The sequence below is a fragment of the Lutra lutra genome, chromosome X, assembly GCF_902655055.1.
Source record: "Lutra lutra chromosome X, mLutLut1.2, whole genome shotgun sequence".
Taxonomy (NCBI): Eukaryota; Metazoa; Chordata; class Mammalia; order Carnivora; family Mustelidae; genus Lutra; species Lutra lutra.
This window is the reverse complement of record NC_062296.1, coordinates 64056372-64077718: the sequence shown is the minus strand read 5'-3', so window position 1 is coordinate 64077718 and position 21347 is coordinate 64056372. Positions and strand designations below refer to the sequence as shown.

General features: G+C 50.1%; 1 long non-coding RNA gene across 1 annotated transcript; it reads right to left on the bottom strand.

Moving 5' to 3' along the window:
- Window positions 1–3410: 3410 nt before the first annotated feature.
- Window positions 3411–18231, bottom strand: LOC125092455 (uncharacterized). The gene is made up of 3 exons (XR_007124933.1): window positions 18116–18231; window positions 14208–14336; window positions 3411–4081 (listed from the first exon to the last, which is right to left on the bottom strand). It is a non-coding gene; the product is annotated as an uncharacterized LOC125092455 (long non-coding RNA).
- Between the last annotated feature and the right edge of the window lie 3116 nt (window positions 18232–21347).

Genomic DNA, 21347 nt, shown 5'->3' with positions numbered 1-21347 from the left:
CCTTCGGGGCTCCCGAAACTCCATACGGTTCTCATTTGCAGCTCGTTCCTGAGGAGGCCTCATTTCCTCGCCACACACCCCTGATGTGGTCAGGGTCTCCCTCCCACAGCCCGGGCGGGGCGGAGGGGCATCCCTGAGCTTTTTTGTGATAGCTGCCCCTCCTTTGTGTGGCCCGGCCTCACCAGACCCCCTCTCTTGGTCTCTGCCCTTTCCCTAACCATTGGCTCCCCGACTCCTCAAGCCTTTCAGTTTCTGCTCCCCCGGGGGGTTGGAGGGGTGCTGTGGTCAGGGCTGGGCTGTTCCCCAGGCAGAAGGGCCCTTTCGAGAAGCTTCTCCCACCTCAGCCTGATGTGAGTGACGCCCCCTGCAGTAATCAGACAAACGCCTCTGCCTGCAGGCCCTAAGGAGAGAGCCCTTGAGAGGCCTTTCCAGCCCAGGGGGAAAAGGCCCCAGCCCCCTGTTGCCAGAAATCTCTGCTCCCCAAACTCTTTCTACCGCACCTCTTATCACTTTGATCTCACCAGGAAGCCCAGAGGAGCTGAGAAGAGGAAAGGGAAGAAAAATGCCCTCTCTGGTTGGCAAGGGCCCTGTAGTTTTGTTGTTGTTAACAAGTTCACATTCCTGGCATCTCTCGAGCTTCAAAGCACCCCCGTGGGGGTGCCAGTGCAGGGGTGGTTATAGGCCTTTGGCAAAATGGGTGAGGACATTGGACCCAGATCAGGGCCACTGAGGTCCTGGATCTGTCCCCCCCCGCCCCCCCACCAGCCCTGTTTCAGGGCTCTGAGCAAAGGAGGGGGAGGGGAGCAGGGGGCGAGCAGGCCACGGCTTAGCAGTGAGGCATGTGGCTCCCAGGGTCCACATCGGAGCGCCTTGTGTGACTCATGTCACTTCTGTGTGCCTCTGTGTCCAGGGCTGTAAAATGGGCATTCGGAGAGTAGAGCCCTGGGTTAATAGGAACAGCTCTGGGCATGAAGAAGGAGTGGCCGGCAGTGGCCGAGGGCAGGTCCCTGAGACCCAGCTTCTCTGCCTCGCCCCCGCTGCCTGTCTCCACAACTCCCACAGTGGGAGACCTCTGAGGACAGAAGCCCCGCGAATGTCCCTGCTCTGGCCTCTGCAGCTGGCTGCCACTTCCCGTTTCCCACGCCAGGTTCTGAGGTCACAGCCCAGCGGTGTCCACTCCCCTGGCCTCCAGTGAGCCGGTCTGGCTTTGGGCTCAGGGATCCCAGGGGCCCAACTGGCCCACAAAGGCTTGCCCTTCAGGCTGGACCGGGGATAAATAGGTGTGATTAGGAGATCAAAGCGCTTGCCACAGGTTTGGCCGGAGGGGGCACTTTGATCTGCCCATCCTTTCGCCTCCCCTCCCCCTGCAACCCCCACCTCCAGCCCTGGAGTCCTGGCAACTTCGAAATCTGAGCGCTTTCTTTCTTGTCTTATCGAGCTGCTGCCTCAGCTCCCCACACCGGGCTCATCTTGCCTGCTGATGGGGAGCTGGGTTTTCCCTCCAGCTTGTTTACTAAATCACCAGTTCGAAGCCGAAGCTGGCGCGCTGCAGCAGGCCTGCGAAACCCCAATGGTTTCGTTTTGAGCCTCGGTTGCAAAACCTGAAATCTTGATCTGCTTGTAAATGATGGGCGGGTGAATCACACCTGCCTCTCTGGGTATCTAATTAGATGTAGGTCTTGCCGGGTCTCCCAGAACTTGGCCCAGCCAAGGGAGGGATCGTTCTGAGTCTTCTTTCCCTTTGAAAAGGATGGAAGTTACTGTAACTGCTTATTGGGGGGGACCTGTGGAATTTTCCTCCAAACCTGAGCGACGACTCTTACCCATCGTGTCGTTGTGGCCGAGAACGCCACCTCTGCCTCCTCTGGGCACTTCGGCAGGGTCTTTGGGCTGCTAGGACCCCAGACTAGAAGAGAGGTTGGTGGTTGAGGGGGTGAGGTCTCACCCAGTCCTCTGGGCGCATTCCAGGAGAGGCCACCGACACAGGCTGACAGGGGGTGGGGGGGCACTCTGTGGGCCCGCTCCTCAGGGCTCAAGCCCTGCTTCCAGCCTGATGATGTGCTGGGGCAACTGGGTGTCTGGGTGGGGAGAATGTTCTGGTGAAGTAGAAGCAGCTGCAGGGGACATGGCGGAGCGTTTCTGGAAGACCCTCCAGGGCAGAAGGGAGATCACTACCCTGAGTTTCCTGGGAGACAGACGATTGGTGGCTGTGGCTGCTTTTATCCCTGCAGGAGGCCCGACCTTGGGGAAGCCTGCTTTTCCTAATCCAAGTGGGGTTGACAACCTAGGTTTATTTATTCAACAAATATTTAGTAAGTGCCCTCCATGTGCTTGCTAGGCGCTGGTCTAGGCACTGGGAGTGGAATCGGTAAGCTAGATGGACCTCTCTTATCTCTTAAAAAGGAGAGGAGCACTATGGGAAAAGGTAAAAGGGGAGGAGAAGGTGGATTGGCAGTAGGAGATGGCTGGACTCAGCAGGATCGGGGAGGGGAGCAGACGAGGTCAACCCTCCCCCTCCCCCCAAATCCATCTCTCTGGCGTGGAGAATGATCTTGAGCTGACTTTTTGTAGGAAACAGCAGTAGAAGCTCTGAAAAGCTACCCTCTGGAAAGAGACATTTCCACGTACAAGGGAACTCTCCATTTGCAAGGATGATTCCTTCTCTGTACCCAGAAGACTCTGGCCTAAATCTGCGCAACAACCTTAACCCTTGTTGACTGTGTTTTGACTGTGCTTTTCTGGTAACCTCCCAGAGTTGTCCTCCCCTCCCCCAACATCTTCTTGGATCTTTAGGTGGAAATGGTATTTAAGGGGGTGGCTTGGGCCAGTTTGGAGTTAGTCAGGTTTTGGGGTTGTGTTTTTTGTGTGTGTGTGTGTTTTTTTTTTTTTTTTTTTTGGTCTCTCCCATATATACAGGAGCTGTAAGTCTCATGAACGGGCTCTGTTTTTCTCCTCTTAATCTGTCTTTTGTTACAGGGGTGTCTCAGCCTGGAAAGGTAAAGGGAAAAGTGATTTCCCTCCCCTACGGGGCTCAGGGAGGCTTCATCAGGAAGGTGACCATCAGAGCAAAGGCTCGAAGAAGGTAAAAGAGTAGGCCAGGCAATTTTCTAGGGAAAGAAACTTCCTGTGAGAGGGAACAGACAGTGCAAAGGTCCTGAGACAGGAGAGACAGGATCACCAGCAGTATTCCAGGAGCAGCCAGGAGGTGGGTGTGGTTGGGGCCAAGGAAGAGAGAGAATAGGATATGAAGGCCGAGAAATAAGAAACAGGACAAATTCTTTTTTTTTTTTTTAAAGATTTTATTTATTTGACACACAGAGAGAGAAATCACAAGCAGGCAGAGAGGCAGGCAGAGAGAGAGAGAGAGAGGAGGAAACAGGCTCCCCGCCCAGCAGAGAGCCCGACGCGGGGCTCGATCCCAGGAGCCTGAGATCATGACCTGAGCCGAAGGCAGAGGCTTTAACCCACTGAACCACCCAGGCGCCCCGAAACAGGACAAATTCTTATATGAACCTCTTGGAGGCCATTGTAGGGACCTTGGTTTTTTCTTTGAGTAAAATGGGGAGCCACTACAGGGTTTTGAGCAAAGTAGTGATTTGGGTTTTAAAAGTACCACCCTTTTCAATACCGACTTTCCAAAATTCTCATGCAGAATAAAACGTAGTAAGCAATACTAAATTTCAATATTGATTTTCCAATGTGTGCTAACATTGTACGTTGCCCTTGTTAGGATGAAGCAGGATTGGGGTGCCTGGGAGGTTCAGTCAGTTAAGTGTCTGCCTTTGGCTCAGGTCATGATCCCAGGGTTCTGGGCGGCCTCTCTGCTCTGCATGCCCCTCCCATCTGCTCCTGCTTGCTCTCTCAAAAAAAAAAAAAAAAGGCAGCAGGATCTCCATTAAGGAATTCACTGTGTATGGGGTAGAGGGAGAGAAAATTACAACACGGAGTGAAGAAGCACAGAGGTGATGGGAGGAGTCGAGGAAGGCTTCTGGAAGTGATGTTGGAACTGGGTTCTGAAGGCCAAATAGTAGTTTTCCAGGTTGGCCAAAGGAGGAAGGGTCATTTCAGCAGAGGAAACAACCTGTGGGAAGGAACAGAAGCTTGAAAGGCAGAGAACTATAAATAATTCAGGAACGAGTGGACATGGTTCTGTGGAGGGCACCAGGGGGAATGAGCAAACGTGAAGTTGAAGAGAGAAAGGAGAAGGGGAAACAGAATGAAGGAGGGAAAAAAAAAATGCCCATCTTTTTTCTTCCCCTGGCAGTTGAAGATGGGTTCTCTGCCCAGGCTTCACACAGCAACCACAGAAATAATCTGTTTTCTGCGATTTCGTCTGATCAAGTCTGATATGGTCTCTGAGCTATGCTTTTTCCTAGTTTGGGCTCCCCAGAAGGAGACCCTGAGTTCAAGGAGTTCGTCTGGAGGGTGATCCCTGGAGACACCAGCAGAAGCACAGTGGAACGAGACAGAGAAGGGAAAGAAAGCAGCAGAGGCTGAGTGCATAATAAGCAGACGGAAAGTCACCTCGGTCCTGCCAGGCCCTCGGGGAGTAAGTGTCAAATTTACCCGAGGGGTGAGGGAGCTGGGGGATTTATTCTCCAGTCCCATCAGTCATTAGTTAAGGGTCGTCCCTAGTGGTGCTGACTCCTTGGTCCTCCCAGCCTTTCCTGCAGCCGGGGGAAATACCAAGGCAAAGAGCCAGAGGCGTGAAAGGCAAGTACTGAGGGCGTATGCGTAGGTGCCTACCACATCTGTTCCAACTGTATACATTTCTCAAGCTCTTCAGCAACTGACTAGATCTGCACCACTGTGCCGGAGAGGCCTTGGGCCTAGCTGTGGCCAAGATGGATGCCGGCGTGGATGCAGTCGAAGACAGACCAGGCATTCTGCCATCTTGCTGCATTCCCTGCGAAGTAGGCTTGGGAGTAAAAGGAGAGATGAACGAGGAAGGACCCACCGGGACACTTGCTCTGAGGTTAGGGGTAGTAGGAGAGTTTACGGTGTTGAGTTTTGTCCCAGCATCCACAATCCCTCTTGTTTTTATTGCGGTAAAATATATGTAATGTCAGATTTGTCATTTTAACCATTTTTAAGTGTATCATTCAGTGCATTAAGTAATTCATGCATTGTTGTGCCATCATCACCACTATTTCCAGAACATTTTCATCATCCCCAACATAAAGTCCATACCCGTCAAACAATAACCTCCACTCCCCCTCAGCCTTTGGTAGCTTCTCATTGACTTTCTCTATGGGTTCACCTATTCTGAGGACCTTATTGGAGCACAATCATACGCTACTTGTCTTTTGTTGTTTGATTTCTTCTGTTTAGCAGCATGTCTTTAAGGTTCACTCAGATTGGAGCCTGTGTCAGAGTTTCAGTCCTTTGTAAGGCCAAATAACATCCTTTGGATGGACAGACCACTTTTGTTTATCCATTCATCCATCCGTGGACATTTGGGTTGCCTCTCCCTTTTGCCTGTTGTGAATAAATCCGCTGGGCATGCGGTGGGTGTGCAACTCTCTGTTGGAGCCCCGGCATGTGACTCTTCGGGGCATATAGCTGGGAGTGGAATTGCTGAGTCACGTGGTAATTCTATGTTTAACCTCTCGAGGCACGTCCATACTGTTTTCTAGGTGGCCCTTCCACTTTACATGCCCACCAGTAATACATGAGAATCTCTTGTCGCCATACTTCCACACAGCTCTCCACACCAGCTGCGGGGGTGGAGATGGGATGATGGACCACTCTCCATATGGAGGGGTTATGGCGGGGTCAAGTGAGGACACACCCAGACTGACATGGTAAGGCCTAGTGACAGAGGAGGGGACCCTTTTGATCTCCTGGAGTCCAGTTCATTCTACTACCACTGTGTCACTTCAGCCAGACTAAGTCATGGTGCTGGATAGCTAGAAGGATGTGGGTTTGAGTCCTCCCTTTACCGTGGCCATGTGACCTTAGAACAAAGGATTTCCCCTTCCCAAGCCTCAGTTTCCTTCTTTGTACAAACAAATGGGAAGAGTAGTAGGCTGGGGTAAGCATTCGAGGAGGTAATGCAAGTTCCGTGATGAGCGTGGGGCCTGGCAGGTAGCATGTGTTTGATCACTGGGTGCTGTTGTCATTGTGATACATTTCTGGGGACTCCTCTGAGTGTGAACATCTAGGTGGCAACTTACGCACCCAAAGTCGAGATGAAGAGCCTACTTAGTGCCCACTGCTGTGCTAGAATCTGGGGGTGGAGTGTTGTGGTGGACCCCATGATCCACTGGCCAGATTGCCCTTTAAGAAAGCACTTGCTGTCCCAGTTTGTGGGGCGTTTTCAGGGATAGCCTCTGGCTGTCAGCACCTGCAGGGGCTGCCTCAGTTACAGAGAGAGTGCCTCAGTCAAAGTCATGATCTTTCAGCGACCTTTCAATATGAGGGTAAAAAGATCTAGTTCCCTGGGCTCACCTCTGGACAAGTCGGTGGTAGGCTGAAGAGTGGTCCACATCCTCGTTCCAGGAACCCAAGAATATATTTGTCACCTTACGTGGTAAAAGGGACTCTGCGGCTGTGATTAAATTAAGGATCTTCAGTTGGGGAGGCTGTCCTAGATTATCTGGGTGGGCCCAATGGAATCACGAAGGGCCCTTGTAAGAGGGACAGGAGGATCAGTCACAGAAGATGTGACCAGGGAACCAGAGGTCAGAGTCACAAGCCTGCTGCCTCTGAAGATGGAAGGAGGGGCCAAGAGCCAGGGAATGCGGGGAGCTTCTGGAAGCTAAAAAAAAAAATCAAGCAAACAGGTTCTCCTCTGAAGCCTCCGGAAGGAAGGCAGTCCTGTTGACACCTTGATTTTAGATATCTGACCTCCAGAACTGTACAAGAACAGCTTCAGGGCTCCCCTGGGGTGCAGGGGCAGCACCACAAAGGCGCCTCCCTCTGCCCCGTGCTGCTCCCCGATTCCCTCCTGCAGCGGTCGGTGCCATGAGCACCCTAATGAACACCTTGAGCTCCACCTCAGAGTCTGCCTCCTGGGGAACCCGACCCGCTACACAGTCACCATGTGTTTATTATAAGGCTTTGTTATGAGCAATTTCAAACAAACACAGAAATAGGAAAAACAGCATAACGATCTCCCATGATCCCACCGCCCTGCCTGGATACTGGCCAACTCGTGGCCAATCTTTCTTGATCTATATGGGAATGGTAGCTGAAAGGGAAAAGCAGAGCTAGTGCCCTGCAGACCTTCCCAGTCTAGGTGGGGGGTTTAGATGGTGTAGACATCTCTGAGGCCAAGAGAACCCCAGGCAGCAGACCCCATGTCAGCGAGCGTGGGGTCAAGGGCACAGAGAAGCAGCGTTGGAGAAAGACGGGAAAGGGGGGAGCTAACCAGAAGACAGAGAACCGATGGGGCAGACCATGTCACAAAAGGGTGGGTCCTCGGGTCACAGGCAAAGTCGACTAAAGGGTCCAGAGTCTAAGGTTGGAGGCAGGTGATGTGAAAAGGGACATAGGCAGGTAGCCGTTGAATAGAATAGGTTACCACTTGTCTGTCTGTCTTTCTGCCTTTCTCTTTCTTTCTTCCTTTCTTTCTTTTTCCTATTTTTTTCTTTTCTTTTCTTTTTTTTTTTTTTAAAGCAGGCTCATATGCCCATCCTGGGGCTCGAACTATGACCCAGAGATCAAAGAGTCCCTTGCTCTACCAGTGGAGCCGGCCAGGTGCCCCCACCTGCCTTTGTTTCATTCCATTGTCTTTCTAATGTTTGTTTGTTTGTTTGTTTAAATAGGCCCCCACCTGCTTCTACTTGATTCTTTTTTTTTTTTAAAGATTTTATTTATTTATTTGTCAGAGAGAGAAAGGGAGAGAGAGCAAGCACAGGCAGACAGAATGGTAGGCAGAGGCAGAGGGAGAAGCAGGCTCCCTGATGAGCAAGGAGCCCACGTGGGACTCGATCCCAGGACGCTGGGATCATGACCTGAGCTGAAGGCAGCTGCTTAACCAACTGAGCCACCCAGGCGTCCCTCTACTTGATTCTTAATAGTGAAGCTACAAGCTACGCCAGTTGCTGAGCTAAGCACTTCCCACAGGTGATCTCACCAATCTGCCCAGCAACCCTGGGAGGCAGATACTATTTTTATCCCCATTGCAGAGACTCCCTGAAGTAAGGCCACTTGGCCAAGGTCCCATGGATGGTGTATCAGCTTCCAGGGGCCACTGTAACAAGTTACCACACACCAGGGGGCTTACAAAGACAGAAATAGACAGTTCTGGAGGCCAGCGGTCTGAAATCCAGGTGGCAGACAGGGCTGTGCTCCCTCGGATGGTTCTAGGCAAGGATCCCTCCTTGTGTCTTCCGGCTTCTGGTGGCTCCCCTCCCAGTGTTCCTTGGCTCGTAGCCGCATCCCTCCAATCTCGGCCTCTAGTGTCACGTGGTCTTTTCTCTGCATGTGTGTCCTTCCTCCCTGTGTCTCTTACAAAGACACTTGTCATTGGATCCAGGGGCCACTTGGAACATCCAGGATGACCTTCTGTCATCCTGGATGATAGATTCTTAGCTATATCTGCAAAGACTCTTGTCCTGAATAAGCTCACATTTCCAGGTTCCAGGGGTTAGGAGGTAGACATAGCTTTTGGGAGGCCGCCATCCACCCTCCTACACCTGGGAAGAGTGGGGCCAGGGGGTCTGAACCTAAGAAAAAGGATCTGTTGTCCGCGGAATGATGCAGTTTGGCCAGAAAGAGCTGGAGCGGCAGGAAGCTCCTCATGTTGGTCTTACAATGTCCCACAAGCTCCTTGACACTCCTCCCACTGCAAGGTGACATCACAGAACCCCCCAAATCTGGGTGGGCTTGTGACTCATTTTTGCCACCAAAAGAGTGTGACGAAGTGGTGCTGCATGACTTCCAGTGGCACATCAGAAAAGGCAATGCAGAATTTGCCTTCAAAAAAAAAAAAGATCTTATTTATTTGAAAGAGTGTGCCCGCGCACGCTTGAGCAAGAGCAGGGGAAAGGGGGGAATAGGGAGGGGCAGAGGGAAGGGGGAAGTAGATGCCCTGCTGAACAGGCAGCCCAGTAGGAGACTCGATGGGGGACTTGATCCCAGGACCCCAGGATCACAACCTGAGCCAAAGGCAGACACTTAACCGACTGAGCCACCCAGGCATCCCAGCATGTACCCTTTTTACAGAAACATTCCTCTTGGGAGCTCTGAGCTGTCCTGTGGGCCATCTCACTGCCCCAAGGCTGCCAGGCTGGGAGGAAGCCCAGGCCAGGGGAGAATTCCCATGCAGGTGTGTCCTGAGCAGTAGCTGTAGCTGAAACAGCATCCCTACCTCCAAATGATTCCAACCACCTGGCTGTCTGGTCACCCCCAGCCACGGAGCCTTCCCTGCTGAGACCCCAGAACTCCAGCAGCAGAGACAAGTTGTCCTTGCCGTCTCCTGTGAATTCCTGGTGCACAGAATCTGAGCATCAGAAAACGGCTGTTTGATGCCACTACATTTTGGGAAGGTGTGTCACACAACAGTAGTGATCAGGACACCCATTCGTTTCTAGAAAAAGCCCCAAATGGGAGGGGTTGAGGGTTAGTAGTTCTCGAGAAATAGGTCTGACTCAGAGAGAGACAAAGAAAACATGTCCTGTCTGAACAAGCACACAGCCCCCCCCCAATTCCCAGTGGTTCCCCAATCAGAGGTGAGGTGGGGGCAAGAGCGCAGAAAACGGAACCAGCTTCTCCTGGCGTCAGAGACTGTCCCTCCCCAAAGCCCACGTACAGACAGAGCCCTGCAGCCTGAGGCTGCAGCCAGGCCTCCACCAGCCACCTGTCTCTCCAGCACACCCACCTCCCTCCCACCGCTTCCCCCCTCTCCCCAGAACAGGGCTCCTGAGCACGGCAAAGGCCATGACCACTTCCCATGAAGCTGCTGCAGACCGCGGGCCCCCGACCCCATCCCTCCCCAGGTTCTGGCCACCGGGCTGACTGCCCCGGGGGCCCAGGCTGCCCCACCTCCCCCACAACACCAGCGACACCAGTCCCGCCCCTGCCAGGACCATGGGGTCTGCCTGCAGCCCCGGCTGCCAGTTACCACGCAGCCCCATTCATTTGCTGGATTGGATCTTTGGATTTTGTCATTTGCTATGCGGGGTTTTCTGACTAATTTGTTTACCAGGTTTAATTCTTCAATCATGTTTTCATTTTAAGAGATTTCAGGGTAATTATGAACTTTGAATAAATCCATCTGAGGCACCAAAGTGCTCTCAGCTCAGCTTGGCGACAGCCTGCCCCTCCACCCGCTACACTGGAGATCTGGTGTGAATAGGACCTCTCTGCCCGCCCCCACCCCAACTACTGCAATTGAAAACACCTGGGCCTCTAGGAGCCAAGGTCAGGATTGGAGAAAAAGCCACAACTGGAAACCACACTGGGGTGGAGGTGAATTCAGGCCAGCCAGGATCTGGCCCCTCCTCACCCACTTCACCCACGCTGTTCCCCCCGCCAAGGCGGGGCTGTCCCAGCATTGCCAGCTGAGCGTTTATCAAAGTGGGGTGCAGGGCTACCTGGGAGAGGATCAGACACAGAGACCAGAGGCTGGGGCTCTAGTTCTAGTCGCACAGATCCTGAGCCCTCTGGAGTAAAATAGAAATATATTGAGGGTGAAGGGGATCCTGGGTGGCGCAGTTGGTGGAACCCGGTCTCTTGGTTTCAGCTCTGGTCCTGATCTCAGGGTTGTGAGATCGAGCCCCATGTGGGGCTTGTACTCATCGAGGTGTCTGAGATGCTCTCTCTCCCTCCCACTCTGCTCCTCCTGCTCGTGTTCTCTCTCTCTCAAATAAATAAAATCTTTTTAAATTTTTTATTTATTTTTGGAGAGAGAGCAAGAGAGATCAGGGGAGAGGGAGAAGCAGACTCGCTGATGAGCGGAGAGCTGGATCCCAGGACCGTGAGATCAGACACTTAACTGATTGAGCCATCCAGATGCCCCTAAAATAAATAAATCTTTAAAAAAAAATAAATAGGGGCACCTGGGTGGCTCGGTGGTTAGGCGTCTGCCTTCAGCTCGGGTAATGATACCAGTGTCCTGGGATCAAGCCCCGAATCGCTTTTTCTAGAAACGAAGGGGTGTCCTGATCACTAGTGTTGTGTGACACACCTTCCCAAAATGTAGTGGCATCAGCTCATATTGCTGAGCAGGGAGCCTGCTTCTCCCTCTCCAGCTCCCCCTGCTTGTGTTCCCTCTCTCGCTCTCTCTCTCTGTCATAGATAAATAAAAGCTTAAAAAAATAAAAAATTGAAGGAAAAAAAAAAAGAAACATATTGAGGATGATGAGGACAGCTCCCATTCCCTTCACTGTGCAAGCTTGACAGAGGAGCTGATTGGGGGGGCGGGGCGTATTTTCTAATCTGGATCACGTGACACAATAGAGAGGCGGAAGTGTTGTGGAAGAGTCTCTTGGTTGCATCAGTGGGGTCACACTAGCAGGCTGGGGCCATGTGACACCGGAGCCACTGATACAAAAGCAGGGAATGCCACCAGGCTCCTAGCTGTCTTGACTCCTTCACCGTTTCTCAGCCGGCACGTTCTGGCTTCTGGATGTGCTGAGATGGTCATCTTTCCAGAGCGTGTGAGCAAGTGAACTGGGACTCCGAATCCCGGTTCCAGCCTCAGTACCTTATCAACGCCACACAGGGAGGCTGCTGGGTCCTGCATTTTATCAGCATCAACAAATTAGGTTGCCTAATTTGCATACCCATATCAAACCTACAGCTCGCCTGGGGTGAGCGGGAAGTGTCCCACGCGCACACTAATCGTACCTAGGATCAATGGATTAGGCTTCACTAATTTACATGCAGCCAATCACAGCCGAGGCGTGAACAGCAAAGCTGCTGGGGAAACCTATCACAAAATGGGAATTCTCCACCGCGGAGTGTAAGCCCCTGAGCGTTGTGAGAGGCGGTGTGGGGACCCCAGAGTTGCCCTGACAAGAATCCAGCGTAGGGGACAGTGGAAGCGGCCCAGGGTAAGAGGGAGGGAGTGGCCATACTGTCGTAGTTTGGGTTCTCCTAGAAGCAACACGAGACAAAGATTCGAGAGCGGAAGGGACCAGGGTTTTGCCAGAAGACCGCTAGTAAGGGCTGCCTGAGCAGACCCGGTAGCTCTGTGGGCAACTGTTAGGAGCTGAATTGTGTCCCTGGCAAATTCATTTGTTGAAGTCCTAACCCCTAGGACCTCCGAATGCGTCTGTATTTGGAGATGGGGGTCTATAAGGAGGTGATGAAGTTAAAATGAGGTCATCAGTGTTCCCCTCATCCATTCTGACTGGTGTCCCCATAAGGAGAGGAGACTAGGACATGGACACACCCAGAGGGAGGACCTGGCAGGGATACAGGGAGAAGGTGGCCCTCTGCAAACCGAGGAGAGAGACCTCAGGGGAAAACAACCCTGCTGACACCTTAATCTTCGGACTTCTAGCCTCTAGAACCGTGGGAAAATAAATGTCTCTTGTTTAAACGCGCCCCCCCCCCCCCCCCAGTCTGTAGGACTTCCATATGGCAGCCTGAGCAACAAAGAGTCATTTCCATCGAGGGGACAGTGTGGAACATGGGCTCCCAAGCTCTCCCACCCAAGAGATGAGCCTGGGGTGGTTATCTATCAGCTTGTGTCTGGTCCTTAACTTAATCTGGTCCTTAAATGCCAAGTACTTGCCATTTGAAAGTTGGGCCTAGAAGCACTGGGTCGTAAGAGGGAGGGAACTGTGGGCAGCGACAATGGTGGCGTGTGCCCCACAGGCCTTTGACACCAATATTGGACTCTCTTAGGTACTCTCCTAGAGGCTAAGGGACCGTGGCCTTTAACCTCTACCCCAAAGGAATGTGCGTGTGTGGGTCTGTGTGTGTGTGTTGTGTGTGCACTAACAGGAAGGTTTAATCTAGATAGAATACATTACTTTTATGTTGGATAATCCTGCATAATGATGTATGACCCTTTAATGAATATAATTTGCAAAGGTTACCTCTGGTTAGTTTCTCTGCCAAAGCCAGTGGGGTGAACGGAATGTGTACCACGGCTCACTGTGGTCTTGGACCCCTGTAGCTTTGGTGACCTCCCTGATGGGGGCCTGGAGGAGCTCAGTGCCTCTTGCTAATTTTAGATTCATATTCTGGGCGCAGCTAGAGTGAGGGTGCTTTGAGTCAGGCTTCTTGGTGCTTTGAGTCTTGCTTCTTTCAAGCAACTGAAACCAATGATCGCCAACTTCAATAGGAAAGAGATTTCTGGAAGACATGAGATAGTCCAGACCTGGGAGGGTAGCAGGACTCATAACTAAAAACACTCTTGGGGGTGGGGAAGGACTAACTTGCTAGCATCCCCCACCCATCGCCTCTGTAGGACATTTTCACTGCTGGACCCATGATGTTGCCATGAATGGTGTCATTGTCCCTGTCTCTTTATTGTATTTTCTTGAGATTCAAAGTCTTGGGGCCCCCTGGCTGCTCGGGTTGGGGGAGGTATCAGGGAGAGGAGCTCAGTTCTGAGTTTCTTTAAATGGGGGGCAGACCATTTCTTTCCCCAGTATAATCCAAACTGGGGGATGCCTCCCAAATGGGCGAGACACTTGTCCTTGCTACATGACACATGGTTAGGTGAAAATTCCAGAAAGGGGCGGGGGTAGGATTTACTCTTGTCAGTCCTGGCTTGTTTGCTTAGTGTTGGGTGGGCTGATGGAGACAGTGGGTAAACTGGGTGTCAGGCTGGATGTGGGGTGGGTGCCCTTGACGGGATCCCTGTGGGCACAAAGAGGAACCAATGGGGACAGGGGACAGAGGCAGGAATACTTAAGGATGCTGGGTGTTCTGCTTCGCTCTTACCACATAATGAGGAACTGCAGAACAGTGGTTTAAAACCGTAACAATCATGTGCGCCGCTCACAAATCTGGGGTGTGACTGGGCTCAGCCAAGCAGTTCTTGATTATAGATGTCTTAGGTTGCAGTGACACGGTTGCTGGGCCTAGAGTCATCACAGACTTCTTCACTCACACGTCTGATCCTTGGGCTGGGAAGACTCCCACAGCTAGGGGTGGACCAGCTACGGTTCTCTGGGTCTCCCTCACTATGTCTAGGTGGCCTCTCCCCATGGCCTTTCCAACATGGTAGACCAGGACAGCAGGACCCCTTCTGCCTCAGCCCAGGTCTTCCAAGAAAGAGAACCAGACAGAAACTGTATTACCTTTTGTGACCTAGTCTTGGAAATCATGTAGTATCACTTCTGCCGTATTCTGTTCATTCCATGAGAGTCTGGAAGTCCAGCTCATCTTCCGAGGAAGGGGCTAGAGTGTTCCACATTTTGATGGGAGGACTGTCAAAGAATTGGGGGACATATTTTGAAACCACCACAGTGAGCTAAGAGATGGCAAGCAGGCATTTGGCTTGACTGTTGGTCTGGACCAGCACATCTTTCTCTCTCGATTTTCTAATTTGGCTGCTCGTTTCCGGCCCTGGCTCGAATTCCCGGCAGCCTATTCGCAGCTAACATGCTCGCACCTCGCGGGCCAGACCTACCACTCCAGTCAATCCCGCTTCATCATTATGCCAAGAGAGCTCATTCCAACTGAAATTTGACTATTGGTTTTTAATTTTGGTGCCATTTTTCATGCTGATGGCTCTTCTGGATGACAGTGAATTACCCTGGGTGCAAATTAAATACAATAGAATTGCTAATCAGGCCATTAGAATACGCTGACAGGAGGAAATCTACAAGTTGTAGATTTCAGCCCACCCAGACTTGGGTGGGCTCTCCCCTTGCCTTTGGCGTAGAATTCACTTGACTTCAAATGGACCAGTACCAGACCCGTTGGAATGCTGGAAACGGACACCTGCAGTCTGTCGGAGGGACTGAGCAAGGCCTGAGCTCCTACCCTGGTTCAGCCAGTTCTTCCGCAGGCAGAATCTCGCCCCAGAGTACTTGTGTCCCCAGGGATTGCTGTCTAACGTTCCATACGCTCTTCTTCGGCAAGGAAGTGTCGCGATTCCGTTCTCAACCTCCAGGCCCACAAGGAAGGCACCAAGTATCTGGCATAATGAACAATGTTTTCAGAGTTCTAAATTTAGAGGGAAGGTGAGAACGCAACGGGAGGTTTTCCTCTTGTGTCTAATTCCAAGCAAAGATAGAAAGATTTATCTGTTGAAGACTTGAGGTTGCACGTTCAGTCACAGTTTCTTTGTATTTTTTTTAAATTTTTATTTATTTATTTATTTTTTTGGCAATCCCTACAAAAATGACTGAGAGGAAATAGATTCAGAAGCCACTGCCTCCGTAGGCAGTGCCCAGGGGCAGCGATGCCCAGGGGCAGTTTCTGTAAATCAGGAGGTAGAATGTGGTCTTCCAGGGCAACGATGCAAGGCCAGACTGGGGGCAGGGATTTTGCCCGGGGAGGGAAGGAGGACTGGGGATGATTTACAAGTGAGAGATGGAGCCCACTGAATCAATACCACCTCACTTTCCTGCACACTGCCAGCCCTATCTGGCCACTGGAAATGCTGGCAACATTTCACCTTCATAACAGTCTCCTGCGGAGTGGATTATCATCACCACCCCCATTGAATGGATAGTAATCTTGAGGTTAGGTTACTTTCCCAGGGTCACCTAACATGTTAGTGGCAAGGCCAGTGATATTGGATTGGGTTCAGCTGCGGAGGGGTGGGGCGGGTAGGGGAAGAGTGTGGGAACAGGGCTGGGGGGATATTGACTCAGACAAGATATTCTTTCTTCTTCTTTTTTTTTTTTAATTTTGTTTATTTATTTGACACAGAGAGAGATCACAAGTAGGCAGAGAGGCAGGCAGAGAGAGAGGAGGAAGCAGGCTCCCCGCCGAGCAGAGAGCCCGATGCGGGCCTCAATCCCAGGACCCTGGGACCATGACCTGAGCCGAAGGCAGAGGCTTTAACCCACTGAGCCACCCAAGCGCCCTCTTTCTTCTTTTTTTTAACAATTCAGTACCAAGCTGTACCAAATGCCATATTTGCTTCAGACTTTTATTTTTCATTTTGTTTTATTTATTTTTTTAAGCAAGCTCTCCACCCATTGTGGTGCTGGAACTCATAAACCCTGAGATCAAGCGTCACGTCTTCTACCGACTGAGCCAGCCAGGCGCCCCCAAGGTAAATATTCCTTCTTACACGAAGTTTGGAGGTAAGCAGTCTAACTCTGGTATGGTGGCTTCATAATCGACGTAGATTCCCACTATCTTGTTACTCTGCTTTCTCTGACATACGGTTTCTGCCTTGGGTTGCCAGATAAGATACAGGATACCCAGTTAAACTGTAATTTCAGGGGTGCCTGGGTGGCTCAGCCGCTAAGCGTCTGCCTTAGGCTAATCATGATCCCAGGGTCCTGGGATGGAGCCCCGCATCGGGCTCCCCGCATCGGGCTCCCCGCATCGGGCTCCCTGCTCAGTGGGAAGCCTATCTCTCCCCCTCCCACTCCCCCTGCTTGTGTTTCTTCTCTCACTGTGAATCTCTCTGTTAAGTAAATAAACAAAAATCTTTAAAAAAATTAAAAAATTATAATTTCAAATGATGAATTTTTTTATAAGTCTGTGCTGTGCCATATTAAATCATTAAATGAAACACTAAAATTAAGGTCTTAACATTCTTTTAACTAAATAAAAATTAATTTAAAATAAAATATTTTAGGGACGCCTGGGGGTCTTAGTCAGTTAGGCGCCTGCCTTCAGCTCAGGTTGTGATCCCAGGGTCCTGGGATCAAGTCCCAAGTCAGGCTCCTTGCTCAGGAGGGGGCCTGCTTCTCCCTCTGCCTGCTGTTCCCCCTGCTTGTGTTCTCTCTCTCTGACAAATAAAATCTTTTCTTTTTTTTTTTTTTAAGATTTTATTTATTTATTTGACAGAGAGAGAGAGTAAAAACAGGGGGAGGGAGAAGCATCTCCTGCTGAGTAGAGAGCCTGATGTGGGACTTGATCCTAGGACCCTGGGATCACCACCTGAGCTGAAGGCAGCCGCTTAACTGACTGAGCCACCTAGACGCGCAAAATAAATAAAATCACTAAAAATAAAAATAAAAAATAAAATAAAATATTTTAATTTGTTCAGTCTGGCAACTCTGTCTCCACGTCATGGCTCAAAATGGCTGCTTGCACACCAGCCTTCAGGACTATGCTTCAGGCAACAGAAGGAAGGAGGGTTGGGGTGTCTGGCTGCTCATTTGGTAGAGCTGTGCGACTCGATCTCAGGATTACGAGTTCCAGGCCCACATTGGGAGTAGAGCCTACTTACCCTCCCCCCCCAAAAGAGGAAGGTCAAAGAAGGGCTTCCCTGCATTTAAAGATACTTCATGGAAGTTGCACCCCAAGCTACTGCTCACCTCACACTGGTCACACATGGCTTTTAGGGAGGCTGGGCAATCTGGCTTTTATGCCCAGCCACAGCCTAGCTGACAATCAGAACTTTTGTATTAAAAAGAATGGATATTAGGGGTCAGTTCAGCATCTGCCGCAGCTGGGATTTGAACTCAAGTCGGAGTGTTGGGGCTTAATCACCCAGCTGTCTTGACTTCTCCATTTCATGAAAGAAAGAGTGGGGCAGACACCGTGGGTTTTCCCCACAGCTTTTTTTTTTTTTTTTTTTTTTTTTTAAGATTTACTTATTTATTTGACAGGTAGAGATCACAAGTAGGCAGAGAGGCAGGCAGAGAGAGAGAGGAGGAAGCAGGCTCCCTGCCAAGCAGAGATCCCTGATGTGGGGCTCGATCCCAGGACCCTGGGATCATGACCTGAGCCAAAGGCAGAGGCTTAACCCACTGACCCACCCAGGCACCCCTCCCCACAGCTCTTATCCTTTTCATAGTTTCTAGGTGCCTCTTCTCTAACTTTGTTGCCTTTGCTGCTAACTTAACAAACAGGTGGCCCGGTGAGAGCCTCTTCAGAGGCTGGTCTTGGGACTGCAGGAGGTGCTCTGCCCACACCTGGGAATTTGGAGTGTGCAACATCAGCTCCCCTGCCTGGAGGCAGGAGGAACACCAAAGCGTAATTTACATACCAGTGCCTCTCCCCCCCCCCCCCCACCCCGCCGCCCCCGCCCCCGCTCCCCCATGGGCAGAGTTAGACCAGGCTGGGTGCTCACCTTGCTCTCCTGCTTTCCCCCACTGCCTTCGCTGGTCCCTCCTGGAAGGTGCTGCCTTCATAAGTCACTGGCCCACAAATCCTTGTAGCAGTGTCTTAGTGGCCTCAGAGAAGGGTTTACCCAGGAAAGTATAAATAGGAAGTGGGACAGCACTTTTGAAGACAAAGCACTTCTCTAGTCACACACCCCTCCTGGAGGAGGAGGCTGAAATGACTTGCAAAGCCCTTGAGTTTGAATTAGGTCACACCCAGCCTTACTGGCAAATCCCTAGCTGTGAAAAGTTGCACGTAGTTGGACGGTTCAGATGTATTCCAATTTTCCTCCGAGCTGTAGGTTTTTAAAGAGAACGTGTATTAGTCAGGGTTTGGCCAGGAAAGCAGATGGCACTCTCCATTTCAGATGGAAACGGATTTCATTCTGGAGACGAGGCGCTTACAAAACAGTTGGCAGAGTTGAAAGAGCAAACCGGATACCAGCTCTCAGATTTCCTCGAACTTCCAGAGCATGAGAAAGTGCGGTGAGTGGGCACACCTGTCTGCAAGACCAAGGTAGGTGATTCTCAGGGAAGTGCCTGGCAGTGGCCCCGAAAATGTCCACTTGCTCTGCCCTTTGTGTCTGCCTGCTGTTTGGGGACAAGCAGTAATGATTACGGCTTTTTGTCTCCCTTTGGCCTTCTGAGTCTTTTGCGAAAACAGGAGATACTTGTTATCTGTGGGTTCCCTATTTGCAGGTTTGCTGACTTGCTAAAATGTATGCATAACCCCCAAATCAATACTCAGGGTCTGTTCACGGGGATTCACGGACTTGTACAGATAAGCAAGAAAGTTGAGTCACCCAATGCACCTTTTCCAAGGTAGAGGGGCTATAGCAAGGTGAAGCTCTGACATCTTGTTTCTGTTCTCAAACTGTAAACTAGTGTCCTGTTTGTGGTTTAGTTAAAGCTGTGTTTGTCACATTTTTGTGCTTTTTTGGGTGACTTTGCTACTTCAAATGGCCAGGTGTAGTGCCGAAGAGGCTGTGATGTGCCTTATGGAGAAGATATGCGTGTTGGATAAGTTTCATTTAGGCCAGATTCATAGGGCTGTTGACCATGAATTCAATGCTAACGAATCAATGATATATATTAAATAAGGTATTTTTCAACAGAAACACACATAAAACAAGGTTATATATTGACCAGTCCTCAAAAAATGTTTTGCTCAAAGACTCTTCCAGAACCTAAACCTGTATTTCCACTGGGAGCAGTGGGTCAGTATCCACTAACTCAGGTATTCGCAGTGACTTGATAGAACATTAATACTGTGAGTAATGATAGATTACTGGGTAGAATTTAATTAGCAACCTATTTGGCATGGAATGATGGAAAATGTAGTTCCTTGGCCTCCGGATGCTGCCATACGTGGGAGAGCATAGAAGAGGGAATAGTGTTAAGTTGCTGACCGACAACCCAAGAATCCAGGACAGCATGTTAAACCATTTAATGCTGTAAAAAAAAATTTTTTTTTAACAGTTGCCTTAGGGTTTGCAGTAATTAGCATTTACCTTCAAATAATGTACCATTTCACATGGAAAGACTGTATAAGAGCCTACCACCAGTGCCTCACCCCATCTTACATTTTACCGTTTTGTTTTTTTAAAGATTTTATTTATTTATTTGTCAGAGAGAGAGCACAAGCAGGGGAGCAGCAAGCAGAGGGAGAAGCAGGCTCCCGGTTGAGCAAGGAGCCCGATGTGGGACTCAGTCCCAGGACCCTGGGATCATGACTTGCACCAAAGGCAAACACTTAACCAACTGAGCCACCCTGGGTGCCCCCTTTTGTTGTTCCTTTTTTTAAAATTTTTATTATTTGGTGGGGGGCAAGCACGAGTGGGTGGAGAGGCAGAGAGAGAGAGAGAGAGAGACAAGTAGGCTTCCCACTGAGTGGGGAGCCCAATGCAGGAGATCCCAGGAACCTGATCAGGACCCGAGCCAAAGGCAGACGCTTAACCCACTGAGCCACCCAGGTGTCTCCATTTTATTTTTGTATAAGCTATAAACACATAATGCATTGCTATCAGCATAGCAGCCACACTGACTTAGACATTTATCTTTTTTTTTTTTAAGATTTTATTTATTTATTTGACAGACAGAGATCACAGGTAGGCAGAGAGGCAGGCAGAGAGAGGAGGAAGCAGTCCCCACTAAGCAGAGAGCCCGATGCGGGGCTTGATTCCAGGACCCTGGGATCATGACCTGGGCAGAAGGCAGAGGCTTTAACCCACTGAGCCACCCAGGCGCCCCTAGACATTTATCTTTAAGAGCAATCCCCCCAAATTAAATGAGTATTTATTTGCCTTCATTTGTTCCATTTCTAGCCCTCTTCCTTTATTTGTGTAGATCCAAGGGTCTGCTACCATATTTCTTCTTTTTTTCCCTTAAAGATTTTATTTATTTGAGAGAGAGCAAGAGCAGAGGAGGGACAGAGAGAGAGAGAGAGTACAGAGGGAGAGGGAGAAGCAGACTCCTCGTTGAGCAGGGAGCCCAACTCAGGACTCCATTCCAGGACCCTGAGACCATGAACTGAGGCGAAGAAGACAGATGCTTAACCAATTGAGCCACCCAGGTGCCCCCAAATTCTTTTTGTCTATCCCATTTCTTAGGGTACAGCTTTGCTGGCAATGAATTCTCTCATTTTTGTCTTTGAGAGAGTACTTCTCTCTCTCTCTATGTATGTATTTAAATGGAAAGTATGTTTGTTGCATTTCTTTTTCTCTTGGCTTTATTGAGGTATATTTGATAAGTAAAATAGTAAGATAAAGTGAACAATATGATTGAATATACATTGTGAACAGATTCTTCCCATTAAGTTTATTAATATTTCCATCGCCTTACATATTCACCTTTCTTGCATTTCTAAAAAGTCAAAATGCCAAATCTGAAACAAGTGATTTTTAAAAATTCTTTTCCTAATTCTCTTTATACTTAAAAAAAAAAAAAAAATAGGGCGCCTGGGTGGCTCAGTGGGTTAAGCCTCTGCCTTCAGTTCAGGTCATGATCTCAGGGTCCTGGGATCAAGCCCCGCATCAGGCTCTCTGCTCAGCGGGGAGCCTGCTTCCCCCCCCCTCTCTGCCTGCCTCTCTGCCTACTTGTGATCTCTCTCTCTGTTAAATAAAGAAATAAAAAATCTTTTAAAAAATTATATATGCATATATACATATAAAGTGATCTCTACACCCAATGTGGGGCTTTAAC